Here is a 15519-nt window from a genome sequence, read left to right as displayed (position 1 = left end):
GTTAGACTCTCCGGCCTGTAATTACCTGGTTTATCCCTGCTACCCTTCTTAAATAATCGCACCACATTCGTGTCCTCCAGTCCTCTGGTACCTCTCCTGTCTTCCTCAGCAACATGTCTCCTCTCACTGCGTCCACTCACTGTGTTCGACGAAGAAACTGGTTTGCTTTATATAGCGATTCTGATGACACGAACTCAGCTTTTTACTACAATAATTAACACCTATTGAACCTAACTACTTCCAACTGATTAACAGATAACTGTCACTGCTGGCTGCTTCTTGTTTAACAAGGCTATTTACCTAAGCAGCAGATTTAAAACCTGACACTTCATCTAAAATTTAAACTGGACAATAACTTTCCAGAACTTACCACGTGCACCAAATTTCCAAATTCACACTGGCCTGCTCTCACTGCGTCCACTCACCAGGATGTTGATAGTGGGGGATTCAGTGATGGTAATGCCATTGAACATCAAGAAGAGATGGTTAGATTCTCTTTCTGGAGATTATCATTGGCATTGTGTGGCGCAAATGTTACTTGCCACTTATCAGCGCAAGCCTGGATGTTGTCCAGCGCTTGCTGCATATGGACACTGGTTACGTCTGTATCTGAGGAGTCGCGAATGGTGCTGAATGTTGTACAATCTCAGCGAACACTGATGAAGCAGCTGAAGATGAAGTTCAGCTCTTTTGTCCATGTTTGAACCAAGGCTTTAATGAGATCAGGAGCTGAGTGGCCCTGGCTGAACCAAACTGAGTGTCACTGAGCAAGTGCCGCTTGATAGCACTGTCGATGACACTTTACTGCTGATCAAGAGTAGATGAAGGGGCAATAATTGGCTGGATTTGATTTGTCCTGCTTTTTGTGTACAGGACATACCTGGGCAATTTTCCACATTGCCGGATAGATACCAGTGTTGTAGCTGTACTGGAACAGCTTGGCTAGGGGCACAGCAAGTTCTGGAGCACAGGTCTTCAGTACTATTGCCAGAATATTGTCAGGGCCCATAGACTTTGCAGTATCCAGTGCCTTCAGTCGTTCTTGAATTCACGCGGAGTGAATCGAATTGGCTGAAAACTGGCATCTGTGATGCTGGGGACTTCAGGAGGGGGCCGAGATGGATCATCAACTCGGCACTTCTGGCTGAAGATTGTTGCAAATGCTTCAGCCTTATCTTTTGCACTGATGCTGGGCTTCCCCCATCATTGAAGATGGGGATATTTGTGGAGCCACCTCCTCCAGTTAGTTGTTTAATTGTCCACCACCATTCACGGCTGGATGTGGCAGGACTGCAGAGCTTAGATCTGATCCGTTGGTTATGGTATCGGTTAGCTCTGTCTATCGCATGCTGCTTACGCAGTTTGGCACGCAGATAGTCCTGTGTTGTCGCTTCACCAGGTTGACACCTCATTTTGAGGTATGCCTGGTGCTGCTCCTGGCATGCCCTCCTGCACTCTTCATTGAACCAGGGTTGGTCTCCTGGCTTGATGGTAATGGTAGAGTGGGGGATATGCCGGACCATGAGGTTACAGATTGTGGTTGAGTACAATTCTGCTGCTGCTGATGGCCCACAGCGCCTCATGAATGCCCAGTTTTGCATTGCTAGATCTGTTTGAAATCTATCCCATTTAGCACGGTGGTAGTGCCACACAACAAGATGGGACTTCGTCTCCACAAGGACTCTACAGTGGTCACTCCTACCAATACTGTCATGGACAGATGCATCTGCGACAGGTGGGTTGGTGAGGGCAAGATTTAGTAGGTTTTTCTTGTTGGTTCCCTCACCACCTGCCGCAGACCCAGTCTCGCAGATATGTCCTTTAGGACTCAGCCAGCTCGGTCAGTACTGGTGCTACCGAGCCATTCTTGGTGATGGACATTGAAGTCCCCCACCCAGAGTACATTCTGCACCCTTGCTACCCTCCATGCTTCATCCAGTTGGTGTTCAACATGGAGGGGCACTGATTCAGCAGCTGAGGGCAGGGGACAGTAGGTGGTATTCATCAGGAGGTTTCCTTGCCCATGTTTGACCCAATGCCATGAGACTTCATGGGATCCAGAGTCAATGTTGAGGACTCGCAGGGCAATTCCCTCCCGACTGTATACCACTGTGCCACCACCTCTAGTGGGTCTTGTCACATCTTAGGATGAAATGAATCACATTTGAAATCACAGCTGTAAGTTTAACAAACTTTAACCAAGATTTAACAAGTCTTTTATTAAAGACTTCTGTAGACTTCTTGCTTACTGCTCTCACTGTGGTTACAATGCTATTTGACCTTACAATAATCCCCAGGTCACGTGTGTTCCCCAAAGCACAAAGCTACTTTCAGTTTCCCTTCCAAGTACCATATATTCTCTGTACATGCAGGCTTGAGTATTAATCATGACAGGTCTGTCCTGCCGGTGGGACAGGACATACATGGGGATGGTGATGGCAGTGTCTGGGACATTGTAAGGTATGATTCCGTGAGTATGACTATGTCAGGCTGTTGCTTGACTAGTCTGTGGGACAGCTCTCCCAGCTTTGGCCCAAGCCCCCAGATGTTAGTAAGGAGGACTTTGCAGGGTCGACAGGGCTGGGTTTGCCGTTGTCGTTTCCGGTGCCTAGGTCGATGCCGGGTGGCCCGTCCGGTTTCATTCCTTATTGGCTTTGTAGCGGTTAGTTACAACTGAGTGTCTTGCTAGGCCATTTCAGAGGGCAGTTAAGAGTCAACCACATTGCTGTGAGTCTGGAGTCACATGTAAGCCAGACCAGGTAAGGACAGCAGATTTCCTTCTCTATTAGTGAACCAGATGGGTTTTTACAATAATCGACAATGGTTTCATGGCCATCATTAGACTGACTTTTAATTCCAGATTTATTAATTGAATTCAAATTCCACCTTCTGCTGTGGTGGGATTCGAACTCATGTCCCCAGAGAAATACCCTGGGTCTTTGGGTTACTAGTCCAGTGATAATACCACTGCCTTCCCCACTCACTCCATTGAAATTGGCCCTCCCCCAATTAATTATTCTTCCTCTGGATCTTTCTTTGACCTATTCCATCGCCAATCTATAACTGTTGATATTATGATCACTTTCCCCTAACTGTTCTCCTACTGATACTTGATCCACTTGGCCCACCTCATTCCCAAGAACCTGGTCTAGCTGTGCCTCCTTTCTCATTGGACTCGGAACATATTGGTGCAGAAAATTTTGCTGAACACACTCTAGGAACTCTTGCCCCTCTCTGCCCTTTACACTACTACTATCCCAGTCTATGTTTGGATAATTAAATTCCCCAATTATAATTACTCTATACATCTTGCACCTCTCTGTAATTTTCCTGTAAATTTGTTCCTCCACATCTTTCCCACTAGTTGGTGGCCTATCGAATACACCCAGCAATGTAATGGCATCTCTATTGTTTCTTAACTCTAACCATAGATTCTGTCCTTGCCCCTCTAGGACATCCTCTCTCTCCAGCATTGTAATATTCTCCTGATCAATATTGCTACCCCTCCTCCTTTCCTCCCTTTCCTGAACACCTTGTATCCAGGAATATTTTAGCCCCCAGTCCTGCCTTTTTTTTGAGCTGAGTCTCCGTTATCAGCACAACATCATATTTCCACATGGCTATCTGCACCTGTAGCTCATCAACCTTATTTACCACACTCCACGCATTCACATACAGACACTGTAAACCTAATTTAGACTTTATTACTTTCCCTCTTACTCTGACCCCACCTAATACTTTACTATTCTCTACTCTAGTGCTATCTATCTCTCCCAGTTCTCTGTGCACTTTAGTTTTCCTCGCTAATATTACCTCCTGGTTCCCACACCCCTGCCAAATTAGTTCAAACCCTCCCCAATAGAACACAGGTCCCACCTTCTCCAGAACTGGTGTCAGTGCCTAAGGAATCTAAAGTCCTCCCTCTTTCCAGCCACGCATTCATCTGCACTATCCTCCTATTTCTATACTCACTAGCACATGGGAATGGGACAAGGTGTTGTATCTCCGTCCCGGATCACATTAAATAAGACCCACTGGAAGTGGTTAGTACATTCTGCTCCCTTGGGTCCACGATGACAGACAATCTGTTTCCTGATTCAGAGCTCGATACATGCAGAGGGAAAGCAACTACCACCTTTGGCTGACTCGCGAAACGTGCATGGGATAACACCAAGCTGACCCTTAGGACCAAGCTGATGGTTTATAAGGCCTGTGTTCTCAGCACCTTGCTGTATGGCTGTGAAACATGGGCGACTTACAGCTACCAGGAAAAGAAGCTCAATAATTTCCATCTTCATTTTCTGCAGTGCATTGTGGGTATGGCCTGGCAGGACAAAAATCACAAATTTAGTTTAGGTTAGAGATACAGCACTGAAACAGGCCCTTCGGCCCACCCAGTCTGTGCCGAACATCAACCACCCATTTATACTAATCCTACACTAATTCCATATTCCTACCACATCCCCACCTGTCCCTATATTTCCCTACCACCTACCTATACTAGGGGCAATTTATAATGGCCAATTAACCTATCAACCTGCAAGTCTTTGGCTGTGGGAGGAAACCGGAGCACCCGGAGAAAACCCACGCAGACACAGGGAGAACTTGCAAACTCCACACAGGCAGTACCCGGAATCGAACCCGGGTCGCTGGAGCTGTGAGGCTAAGGTGCTAACCACTGTGCCGCCCCGACAGTCCTCACAAAGGCAGAGCTCCCAAGTGTGCTGGCACTAATCAAACAGAGGCAGCTTCAGTGGATCGGACATGTCCGCGGGATGGAAGACAGTCGCATACCCAAAGACCTTCTGTATGGTGAGGTAGCCGGGGCCAGATGACCAGTGGGGTGCCCAAAGCTCTGTTTCAAGGATGCTTGCAAGTGTGACATGAAGGCCCTAACTGTCGACTATCGCACCTGGGAGTCACTAGTTGACGAAGGAGGGAAATGGCTACACATCCTGTGGACTGGTGTGCACTACCACAATGACCAGTTGCTACAGCAGCTTGGCAACAGGTGCCAACGCCAAAAACAACAACTCACACCGTCACTTGGCAGCTTCCCGTGTGGCACTTGTGGAAGAACCTGCCTCTCAAGGATTGGCCTTCACAGCCATCGGCAAAGTAGACACTCCACTTAAATGGATTGTTTGCTGCTTGTCCATCATCTTTTATAGATGGAAGGATGTCAAACATTAACCAACGTGTGGCAAGGGAGTAACCTAGAGATTACTACCTTTGAGGTCCTGCTTGCTAATCTCTTTCCCAGCTCCCTAATCTCTGCCTGCAGGACTTCATCTCTCTTTCTACCGAAGTAGTTGGTACCAATGTGGAACAGAGTAATTTATTATGGGGAACAAAAAAATGGTTGACCAATTAAATGCATACTTTGGTTCTGTCTTCACAAAGGAGGACACAAATATCATACCAGAAATGTTGAGGAACACAGGGCTTAGTGAGAGAGAGGAACTGAAAGAAATCAGTATTAGTAGAGAAATGGTGTTGGGGAAATTGATGGGATTGAAGGCCGTTAAATCCCCAGGGCCTGATGGTATGCATCCCAGAGTACTTAAGGAAGTGGCCCTAGAAATAGTGGATGCATTGGTGGTCATCTTCCAAGATTCTATAGACTCTGGAACAGTTCCTACAGATTGGAGGGTAGTTAATGTAACCCCACTATTAAAAAAGGGAGGTAGAGAGAAAGCAGGGAACTATAGACCAGTCAGCCTGACGTCGGTAGTGGGGAAAATTCGAGAGTCCATTATCTAAGATTTATTAGCAGAGCACTTGGAGAACAGTGGTAGAATTGGACAGAGTCAGCATGGATTTACGAAAGGGAAATCATGTTTGACAAATCTACTAGAATTCTTCGAGGATGTAACTGGTAGAGTTGATGAGGGGGAGCAAGTGGATGTGGTTTATTTGGACTTTCAGAAAACTTTCGACAAAGTCCCACATAAGAGATTAGCGTGTAAAAGTAAAGTGCATGGGATTGGGGGTAGTGTATTGCGATGGATAGAAAATTGGTTGGCAGACAGGAAACAAAGAGTAGGGATAAATGGGTCTTTTTCTGAATGGCAGGCAGTGACTAGTGGGGTACCGCAGGGATCGGTGCTAGGACCCCAGCTATTCACAATATATATCAATGATTTAGATGAGGGAATTAAATGTAATATATTCAAGTTTGCAGATAACTCAAAACTGGGTGGGAGGGTGAGTTGTGAGGAGGATGCAGAGAGGCTTCAGGGTGATTTGGACAAGTTGAGTGAGTGGGTTAATGCACGGCAGATGCAGTATAATGTGGTTAAATGTGAGGTTATCCACTTTGGTAGCAAAAACAGGAAGGCAGATTATTATCTGAACGGCTATAAACTGAGAGAGGGAAATATGCAGCGAGACCTGGGTGTTCTCGTACACCAGTCGCTGAAGGTAAGCATGCGGGTGCAACAGGCGGTAAAAAAGGCAAATGGTATGTTGGCCTTCATAGCGAGAGGATTCGAGTACAGGAGCAGGGATGTCTTGCTGCAATTATACAGGGCCTCGGTGAGGCCACACCTGGAATATTGTGTGCAGTTTTGGTCTCCATATCGGAGGAAGGATGTTCCTGCTATAGAGGGAGTGCAGCGAAGGTTTACCAGACTGATTCCTGGGATGGTGGGACTGACATATGAGGAGAGATTGAGTCGGTTAGGATTATATTCGCTGGAGTTCAGAAGAGTGAGGGGGGATCTCATAGAAACCTATAAAATTCTAACAGGACTTGACAGGGTAGATGCAGGAAGGATGTTCCCGATGGTGGGGGAGTCCAGAACCAGGGGTCATAGTCTAAGAATACGGGGTAAACCTTTCAGGACTGAGATGAGGAGAAATTTCTTCACCCAGAGAGTGGTGAGCCTGTGGAATTCACTACCACAGAAAGCAGATGAGGCCAAAACATTGTATGTTTTCAAGAAGATGTTAGATATAGCTCTTGGGTCTAAAGGGATAAAAGGGAATGGGATGAATGCGGGAACAGGTTACTGAGTTGGATGATCAGCCATGATCATAATGAATGGCAGAGCAGGCTCGAAAGGCCGAGTGGCCGACTCCTGCTCCTATTTTCTATGTTTGTCTTCACCAATCTTTTTCTCTTCACATACCTATAGAAACTTTTACAGTCAGTTTTTATGTTCCCCGCAAGCTTACTCTCGTACTCTATTTTCCTCTTCTTAATCAATCCCTTGGTCCTCCTTTGCTGAATTCTAAACTGCTCCCAATCCTCAGGTCTGATGTTTTTCCTGGCAAATCTATACGCCTCTTCCTTGGATCTAATGCTATCTCTAATTTCCCTTGTAAGCCATGGTTTGGCTACCTTTCCTGTTTTACTTTTGCGCCAGACAGAGATAAACATTTGTTGCAGTTCATCCATGCGCTCTTTGAATGTTTGCCATTGCCTATCCACCGTCATCCCTTTAAGTAATGTTTCCCAATCCATCATGGCCAACTCGCACCTCATACCTTCGTAGTTTCCTTTACTAAGATTCAGGACCCTTGTCCCAGAATCAACTACGTCACTCTCCATCTTGATGAAGAATTCTATCATATTATGGTCGCTCATCCCCAAGGGGTCTCGCACCACTAGATTGTCAATTATTCCTCTCTAATTACACAATACCCAGTCTAGGATGGCCTGTTCTCCAGTTGGTTCCTCAACATATTGGTCCATAAAACCATCCCGTATACACTCCATGAATTCCTCCTCTACGGTATTGTGACTAATTTGATTTGTCCAATCTATATGCAGATCAAAATCACCCATAATTACAGACGTTCATTTATCGCATGCGTCTCTAATTCCCTGTTTAATGCCATTCCCAACATCAACACTACAGTTTGGGGGTCTATATACAACCCCCTTTTTTGTTCTTTAGCTCTAACCAAATAGATTCTGTCCTCAACCCCTCTGGCACATCCTTTTTCCTCCAGCATTTCAATGTTCTCAATTAATACCACAACCCCTCCCCTTTTTTCCCTTTCCTATTGTTTCTGAACACTTAGGGCTGCATTTTAAGAATCTGCCGCCAAAGTAGGCGGTGGACATAAAAAAAAATGTGCCCGCCCACACTGGCACCATGTCACTGTGCTGCCACGATATCAAACACGGTGGTTCATTTGCATGGCTGTGGTTCCTACGCCCTGCGATGACGTGTAGAGGGGTGGTGAGCCGTCGCAGGCAACGGCATCCGGTGCCAATGCACGGGCACCATTTTTAAAGGGCTTACAGCCCTCAATGGAGATTTTAAAATTAACGGGACAGGCAAGTAGAATTTCAATGACCTTCAAATACATTTTCCCTGCAAACCGCAACCCCCCCACCAAACAGTGACATTTCCAGACATTCGTGCCCTTTTCCTCCCTGGAATTCGAATAGTGACAATTTGACCTTTTCACCCGCAAAGTTCGGCACCATCACCCCCACCCCCCCCCCCCCACAACCAATCCTCATCGTTGTTACCTTGATCCCTCTGCCCCCGCACAGAGAAAAAATCCTCCTCTCCCCCTTCCCAGAGGTGTTGTGCCACATTTCCCCGAATGGGGATTCGAAGGCGCGGCATTGTCAGCCGCCCAAATCAAGATCAGTTCAGTGATTAAGGCAGCGACGGGACCCTCATTAAAGCAGGTATGTAAATAATTTACATATTGAAATGGGAGTCCCGTCACTCAGCGTCAGGGAGGCCCCCACGAGGCCTTGTTGTCACTGCCAAGATCAGTACAGGGTCTGCCTGTCGGGGTTGGTGGCAGGTCTCCGCTGTATCGATCTTTATTGCCCCCCCCCACCCCGCTAACGTTCCCAACGGTGGAGGGGCTTTAAAATCCAGCCCTTTGTATCTAGGAATATTTAACACCCAGTCCTGCCCTTCTTTGAGCCAGGTCTCTGTTATAGCCACAGCATCATATTTCCACATGGCAATCTGCATCTGTACCTCACCAGTCTTATTAACCACACTCCCTGCATTCACATACATGCACATTAACCCTGGTTCAGACTTTATTACTTTCTCCTTTACTCTGACCCCACCTAATAATGTACTATTCCCTACTCTAGTGCTGTCTATCTATCTCCCCCAGTATTCTGTGCACCTTGGTATTCCTCTCTGCTATTTCCTCCTGGTTCTCACACCTCTGCCAAGTTAGTGAGTGGGTCTGTGTTCTGAAAGTGAACAAGCACTGATAAACAATAAAAAAACCCACAATCTGATTTACAATGTGAAATGGTTGTAAAGCCCAAGCCTCTGTGTACTGGGTCGGAGGGGGAGTGCTGACTTCAACCCATTCTGGACTCCCACTTTTGCCTGTTGTCTACAATCTGCAGCTCCTGAACCCTGAGTGGATCTCACCCTGTCAGAAGTGTGACTCATCCCTCATGAATTGCCCAGTCTCAATTCTTGTGGATAATGTCTCTGATTGTTGTGCTAATAGATTATAAATAGTATGAACTGACATTCACAAACACACCTTTCCTCCCCAGGCTGTCGTGGGGACTATGAAGGTATATCTCACAGCTGTGTGTCTGCTAATTCTCTCCAAACAACTGATTGCAGGTAAGAGACAGGTTTACAGGACCTGAGCAATGATTGGTCAATGATACTAGAGCATCACTTAGAATCATCTGTCCCTCCCATTACTCTTTAATAATCTCTGCAGCAGCCATGACCTTTGACAAAGTTTGTGAGGTCACAGCAAGACATCCCATAAACTGTTCCCTGCAACTAACAGGATCCAATCAAGAGGCCAGTGTGTGAGATCCAGAGGTTTAGGTTATGGGATGTGAGGATTAGACCACATGACCCAGTTCAACCTTAACAAAAGCACAGTATGATTAGAACAAGTCAACATGATTTTCCTAAGACTGCGTTTGCTGACAAGGCTACCACCAGGTGGTGCTGCAGCAGCACATGTGTAAATGCAGCCTGTGCCACTAAAACATCACAGTCTCCGACGTCAGGCAGCTGCCAGGATTAAAGATGGCGCTGCTCAAATAATCACATGGCAGCACACAATGGGGGGAGGGAGAAAGCGGGGGAGCAGAGTTGGCCAGGGCGGGGGAGGAAAGTGGAGCAGCAGGCCGGGGCGGGGGGGGAAGCGGAGCGGACTGGGGGTTGTTGGGAGGGGAGCCGACTGGGGTGGGGGGTGGGAGGGAGCGGAGTGGCCGAAAGAGCGGAGCAGCCAGAGAGAGCGGCGAGGGGGATGGGGAGCAGAGCGACCGGGGAGAGCAGCAGTGGGGGAGGGGCCGGAGAGAGTGGCGAGGGTGGGGGAGCAGAGCGGCCGGAGAGAGCAGCGGTGGGGGAGGGGCCGGAGAGAGTGGCGAGGGTGGGGGAGCAGAGCGGCCGGAGAGAGCAGCGGGGGGGGGGGGGAGGGGCCGGAGAGAGTGGCGAGGGTGGGGGAGCAGAGCGGCCGGAGAGAGCAGCGGGGGGGGGGGAGGGGCCGGAGAGAGTGGCGAGGGTAGGGGAGCAGAGCGGCCGGAGAGAGCAGCGGGGGGGGGGGAGGGGCCGGAGAGAGTGGCGAGGGTAGGGGAGCAGAGCGGCCGGAGAGAGCAGCAGGGGGGGAGGGGGGGAGGGGCACGGAGCTTGATGCATGGGTGAATACCCGTTAGCATAGCATTGCTGTACGCGTAAATTGCATGTGCAGAGGCTGACCAGGCACGTTGCCCGAAGGTGCACACGTCACGCGACGATGTCATTGGTGCATGCACTAACCAGTCCTGGCAAGTCGGAATGCAGTGCACGTGCAGAGAGCAGGAGCCCGTCTGCGCAGGGGCGCACCTTGGCGCAGCCTGATGACATCAGTGGCCGGCTGCATTGCCAGCAATCACTTTGTTTTACGAAAGGGAAATCCTGCTTGACAAATTTATTAGAGTTTTTTGAAGATGTAGCGAGTAAGGTAGATAAAGGGGAACCAGTAGATGTAGTATACCTGGATTTCCAAAAGGTATTCGATAAGTTGCCACATAAAAGGTTAATTGGTAAGATAAGGGCTCATGGTGTGGGGGTTATATATTAGTGTGGATAGAGGATTGGTTAACAGACAGGAAGCAAAGAGTGGGCATAAACAGGGCATTTTCAAGTTGGCAGGCATGAATAGTGGGGTGCTGCAAGGATCAGTGCTGGGGCCTCAGCTATTTACACTCTATATTAATGACTTGGATGAAGAAACAGAGAGTAATGTATCTCAGTTTGCTGATGATACAAAGCTCGATGGAAAGGTAAACTGTGGGGAGGATATAGAGAGGCTGCAAAGAGATATAGACAGGGTAAGTGAGTGGACAACAAGATGGCAAATGGAGTATAATGTAGGGGAGTGTGAAGTTATGCACTATAGTCATAATAGAAAAGCAGAATATTTTTTAAAAGGTGTGAAACTTGTAAGTGTGATGTTCAAAGAGACTTGGATGTGCTTGTACAAGGAACACACAAAGTTAACATGCAGGCACAGCAAGCAATTAGGAAGGCAAATGGTATGTTGGCCTTTATTGCAAGGGGATTGGAGTACAGGAATAAGGAATCATTGCTACAACTGTACAGAGTTTTGGTGAGATCACTTCTGGAATACTGTGTGCAGTTCTGGTCTCCACATTTAAGAAAAGATATACCTGCTTTGGAGGCAGTGCAGCGAAGGTCCCTGGATTGGTCCCTGGGATTGGGGTTGTCCGATGATGAGACACTAAGTAAATTGGGCCTGTATTCTCTGGAGTTTAGAAGAATGAGAGGCGATCTCATTGAAACACATAAGATTCTAAGGGAGCTGGATAGGGTAGACATGGAGAGATTATTTCCGTTGGTTGGGAAATCTATAACACGGAGGGCACAGTCACAGGATCAGGGAGCAATCATTTAGGACTGAGATGAGGAAAAATTACTTCACTCAAAGGGTTGTGAATCTTTGGAATTCTCTACAAACATATGAATTAGGAGCAGGAGTAGGCCAGTTAGCCCCTCAAACCTGCTCCGCCATTCAGTAAGATCATGGCTGATCTGGTTGTAACCTCAACTCCATATTCCCGCCTACCCCCGATAACCTTTCACTCCCTTGTTTATCAAGAATCGATCTATCTCTGCCTTAAAAATATTCAAAGACTCTGCTTCCACTGCCTTTTGAGGAAGAGAATTCCAAACACTCACAACCCTCAGAAAACATTTCTCCTCATCTCTGTCTTAAATGGGCAACCCCTTATTTTTAAACAGTGACCCCTGGTTCTAAATTCTCCCACAAGGGGAAACATCCTTTCCACATCCACCCTGTCAAGACCCCTCAAGATCTTGTATGTTTCAATCAAGTCACCTCTTACTCTTCTAAACTCCAGCAGATACAAGCCGAGACTGTCCAACCTTTCCTCATAAGACAGCCCAACCATTCCAGGTGTTAAGTAGGGAAAATCCCAAGATATTCTATAAGTATATCAGTGGGAAGAGGATAACCATTAGGGACCAAGGGGGAAATTTGTGGGTGGAGTCAGAGGACATTGGTAGGGTCTTGAACGAATACTTCACATCATTCTTCACCCAAGAGAATGAGGATGTAGATATGGAACTTGGAGAGAGAGACTGTGAGGTTCTTGAGCAAATTGTCACAGGGAGTGACAAGGTATTGGAGGTTTTGGAAGGCTTAAAGGTGGACAAATCTCCAGGTCCGGAGGATTTGTGTCCCAGGATGCTGTGGGAGGCGACGGTGGAGATTGCAGGGGCTCTGACCCTAATTTTTAATTTTCTCTGGCCACGGGGGAGGTGTCAGAGGACTGGAGAACAGCTAATGAGGTCCCACTATTTAAGAAAGGTTGTAGAGATAAGCCAGGGAACTACAGACCAGTGAGTCTCATGTCAGTGGTAGGGAAACTATTGGAGAAAATTCTGAAGGAGAGAATCTATCACCACTTGGAGAGGCAAAATTTGATTAGGAATAGTCAGCATGGCTTTGTCAGAGGGAGGTCATGCCTAACAAATTTGATTGAATTTTTTGAGCATGTGACCAGGTGTGTAGATGAGGGTAGTGCAGTTGATGTAGTTTACATGGATTTCAGCAAAGCCTTTGACAAGGTCCCACATGGGAGACTTATCAAGAAAGCAAATGTACATGGGATACAAGGTAACTTGATAAGGTGGATTCAAAATTGGCTTAGCTGTAGGAGACAGATAGTGATGACAGACGGCTGTTTTAGTGACTGGAAGCCAGTGTCCAGTGGCGTACCACAGGGATCTGTGCTGGGTCCCCTATTGTTTGTTATTTATATAAACGACATAGATGACTATGTGGGGGGTAGGATCAGTAAGTTCGCGGATGACACAAAGATTGGCCGAGTGGTTAACAGTGAGGTGGAGTGTCTTAGGTTACAGGAAGATATAGACGGGATGGTCAAATGGGCAGAAAAGTGGCAGATGATATTTAACGCTGAAAAGTGTGAGGTGATACACTTTGGAAGGAGTAATATGACACGGAAGTATTCAATGAATGGCCTGACACTGGGAAGTTCCGAGGAACAAGGGGACCTTGGCGTGTTTGTCCATAGATCTCTGAAGGCAGAAGGGCAGGTTAATAGGGTGGTGAAAAAGGCATATGGGACACTTGCCTTTATCAATCGAGGCAGAGATTACAAAAGCAGGGAGGTCATGTTGGAGTTGTATAGAACTTTGGTAAGGCCACAGCTGGAGTACTGTGTGCAATTCTGGTCGCCACATTATAGGAAGGATGTGATTGCATTGGAGGGGGTGCAGAGGCGATTCACCAGGATGTTGTCTGGGACGGAACATTTAAGCTATGAAGAGAGGTTGGATAAGCTTGGGTTGTTTTCGCCAATCAAGTGGGCTACTTTGTCGATTACGGTTACAAAGAACAAAGAACAGTACAGCACAGGAACAGGCCATTCGGCCCTCCAAGCCTGCGCCAATCTTGATGCCTGCCTAAACTAACACCTTCTGCACTTCTGGGGCCCATATCCCTCTATTCCCATCCTATTCATGCATTTGTCAAGATGTCGCTTAAACGTCGCTATCATATCTGCTTCCATCACCTCCCCTGGCAGCAAGTTCCAGGCACTCACCACCCTCTGTGTAGAAAACGTGCTTCGCACATCCCCTCTAAACTTTGCCCCTCGCATATTAAACCTATGTCCCCTAGTAACTGACTCTTCCACCCTGGGTTGCTGGTGTCGAGCTTCTTGAGTGTTGGAGCTGCACCCATCCAGGCAAGTGGAGAGTATTCCATCACACTCCTGACTTGTGCCTTGTAGATGGTGGACAGGCTTTGGGGAGTCAGGAGGTGAGTTACTCGCCTCAGGATTCCTAGCCTCTGACCTGCTCTTGTAGCCACGGTATTTATATGGCTACTCCAGTTCAGTTTCTGGTCAATGGTAGCCCCTAGGATGTTGATAGTGGGGGATTCAGCGATGGTAATGCCATTGAATGTCATGGGGAGATGGTTAGATTCTCTCTTGTTGGAGATGGTCATTGCCTGGCACTTGTGTGGTGCGAATGTTACTTGCCACTTATCAGCCCAAGCCTGGATATTGTCCAGGTCTTGCTGCGTTTCTACACGGACTGCTTCAGTATCTGAGGAGTCACGAATGGTGCTGAACATTGTGCAATCATCAGTGAACATCCCCACTTCTGACCTTATGATTGAAGGAAGGTCATTGATGAAGCAGCTGAAGATGGTTGGGCCTAGGACACTACCCTGAGGAACTCCTGCAGTGATGTCCTGGAGCTCAGATGATTGACCTCCAACAACCACAACCATCTACCTTTGTGCTAGGTATGACTCCAGCCAGCGGAGAGTTTTCCCCCTGATTCCCATTAACCTCAGTTTTGCTAGGGCTCCTTGATGCCATACTCGGTCAAATGCTGCCTTGATGTCAAGGGCAGTCACTCTCACCTCACCTCTTGAATTCAGCTCTTTTGTCCATGTTTGAACCAAGGCTGTAACAAGGTCAGGAGCTGAGTGGCCCTGGCGGAACCCAAACTGAGCATCACTGAGCAGGTTATTGCTAAGCAAGTGCTGCTTGATAGCACTTTCGACGACCCCTTCCATCACTTTACTGATGATTGAGAGTAGGCTGATGGGGCGGTAATTGGCCGGGTTGGACTTGTCCTGCTTTTTGTGTACAGGACATACCTGGGCAATTTTGCACATTGCAGGGTAGATGCCAGTGTTGCAGCTGTACTGGAACAGCTTGGCTAGGGGCGCGGCAAGTTCTGGAGTACAGGTCTTCAGTACTATTGCCGGAATATTGTCAGGACCCATAGCTTTTGCAGTATCCAGTGCCTTCAGTCATTTCTTGATATCACGCGGAGTGAATCGAATTGGCTGAAGACTGGCATCTGTGATGCTGGGGACTTCAGGAGGAGGCCGAGATGGATCATCAACTCGGCACTTCTGGCTGAAGATTGTTGCAAATGCTTCAGCCTTATCTTTCGCACTGATGTGCTCCCGGGCTCCCCCATCATTGAGGATGGGGATATTTGTGGAGCCACCTCCTCCAGTTAGTTGTTTAATTGT

Source organism: Heterodontus francisci, unplaced genomic scaffold (genome assembly GCF_036365525.1).
Source record: "Heterodontus francisci isolate sHetFra1 unplaced genomic scaffold, sHetFra1.hap1 HAP1_SCAFFOLD_480, whole genome shotgun sequence".
In the NCBI taxonomy this organism is placed as follows: domain Eukaryota; kingdom Metazoa; phylum Chordata; class Chondrichthyes; order Heterodontiformes; family Heterodontidae; genus Heterodontus; species Heterodontus francisci.
Note: the sequence above shows the minus strand (reverse complement) of the source record.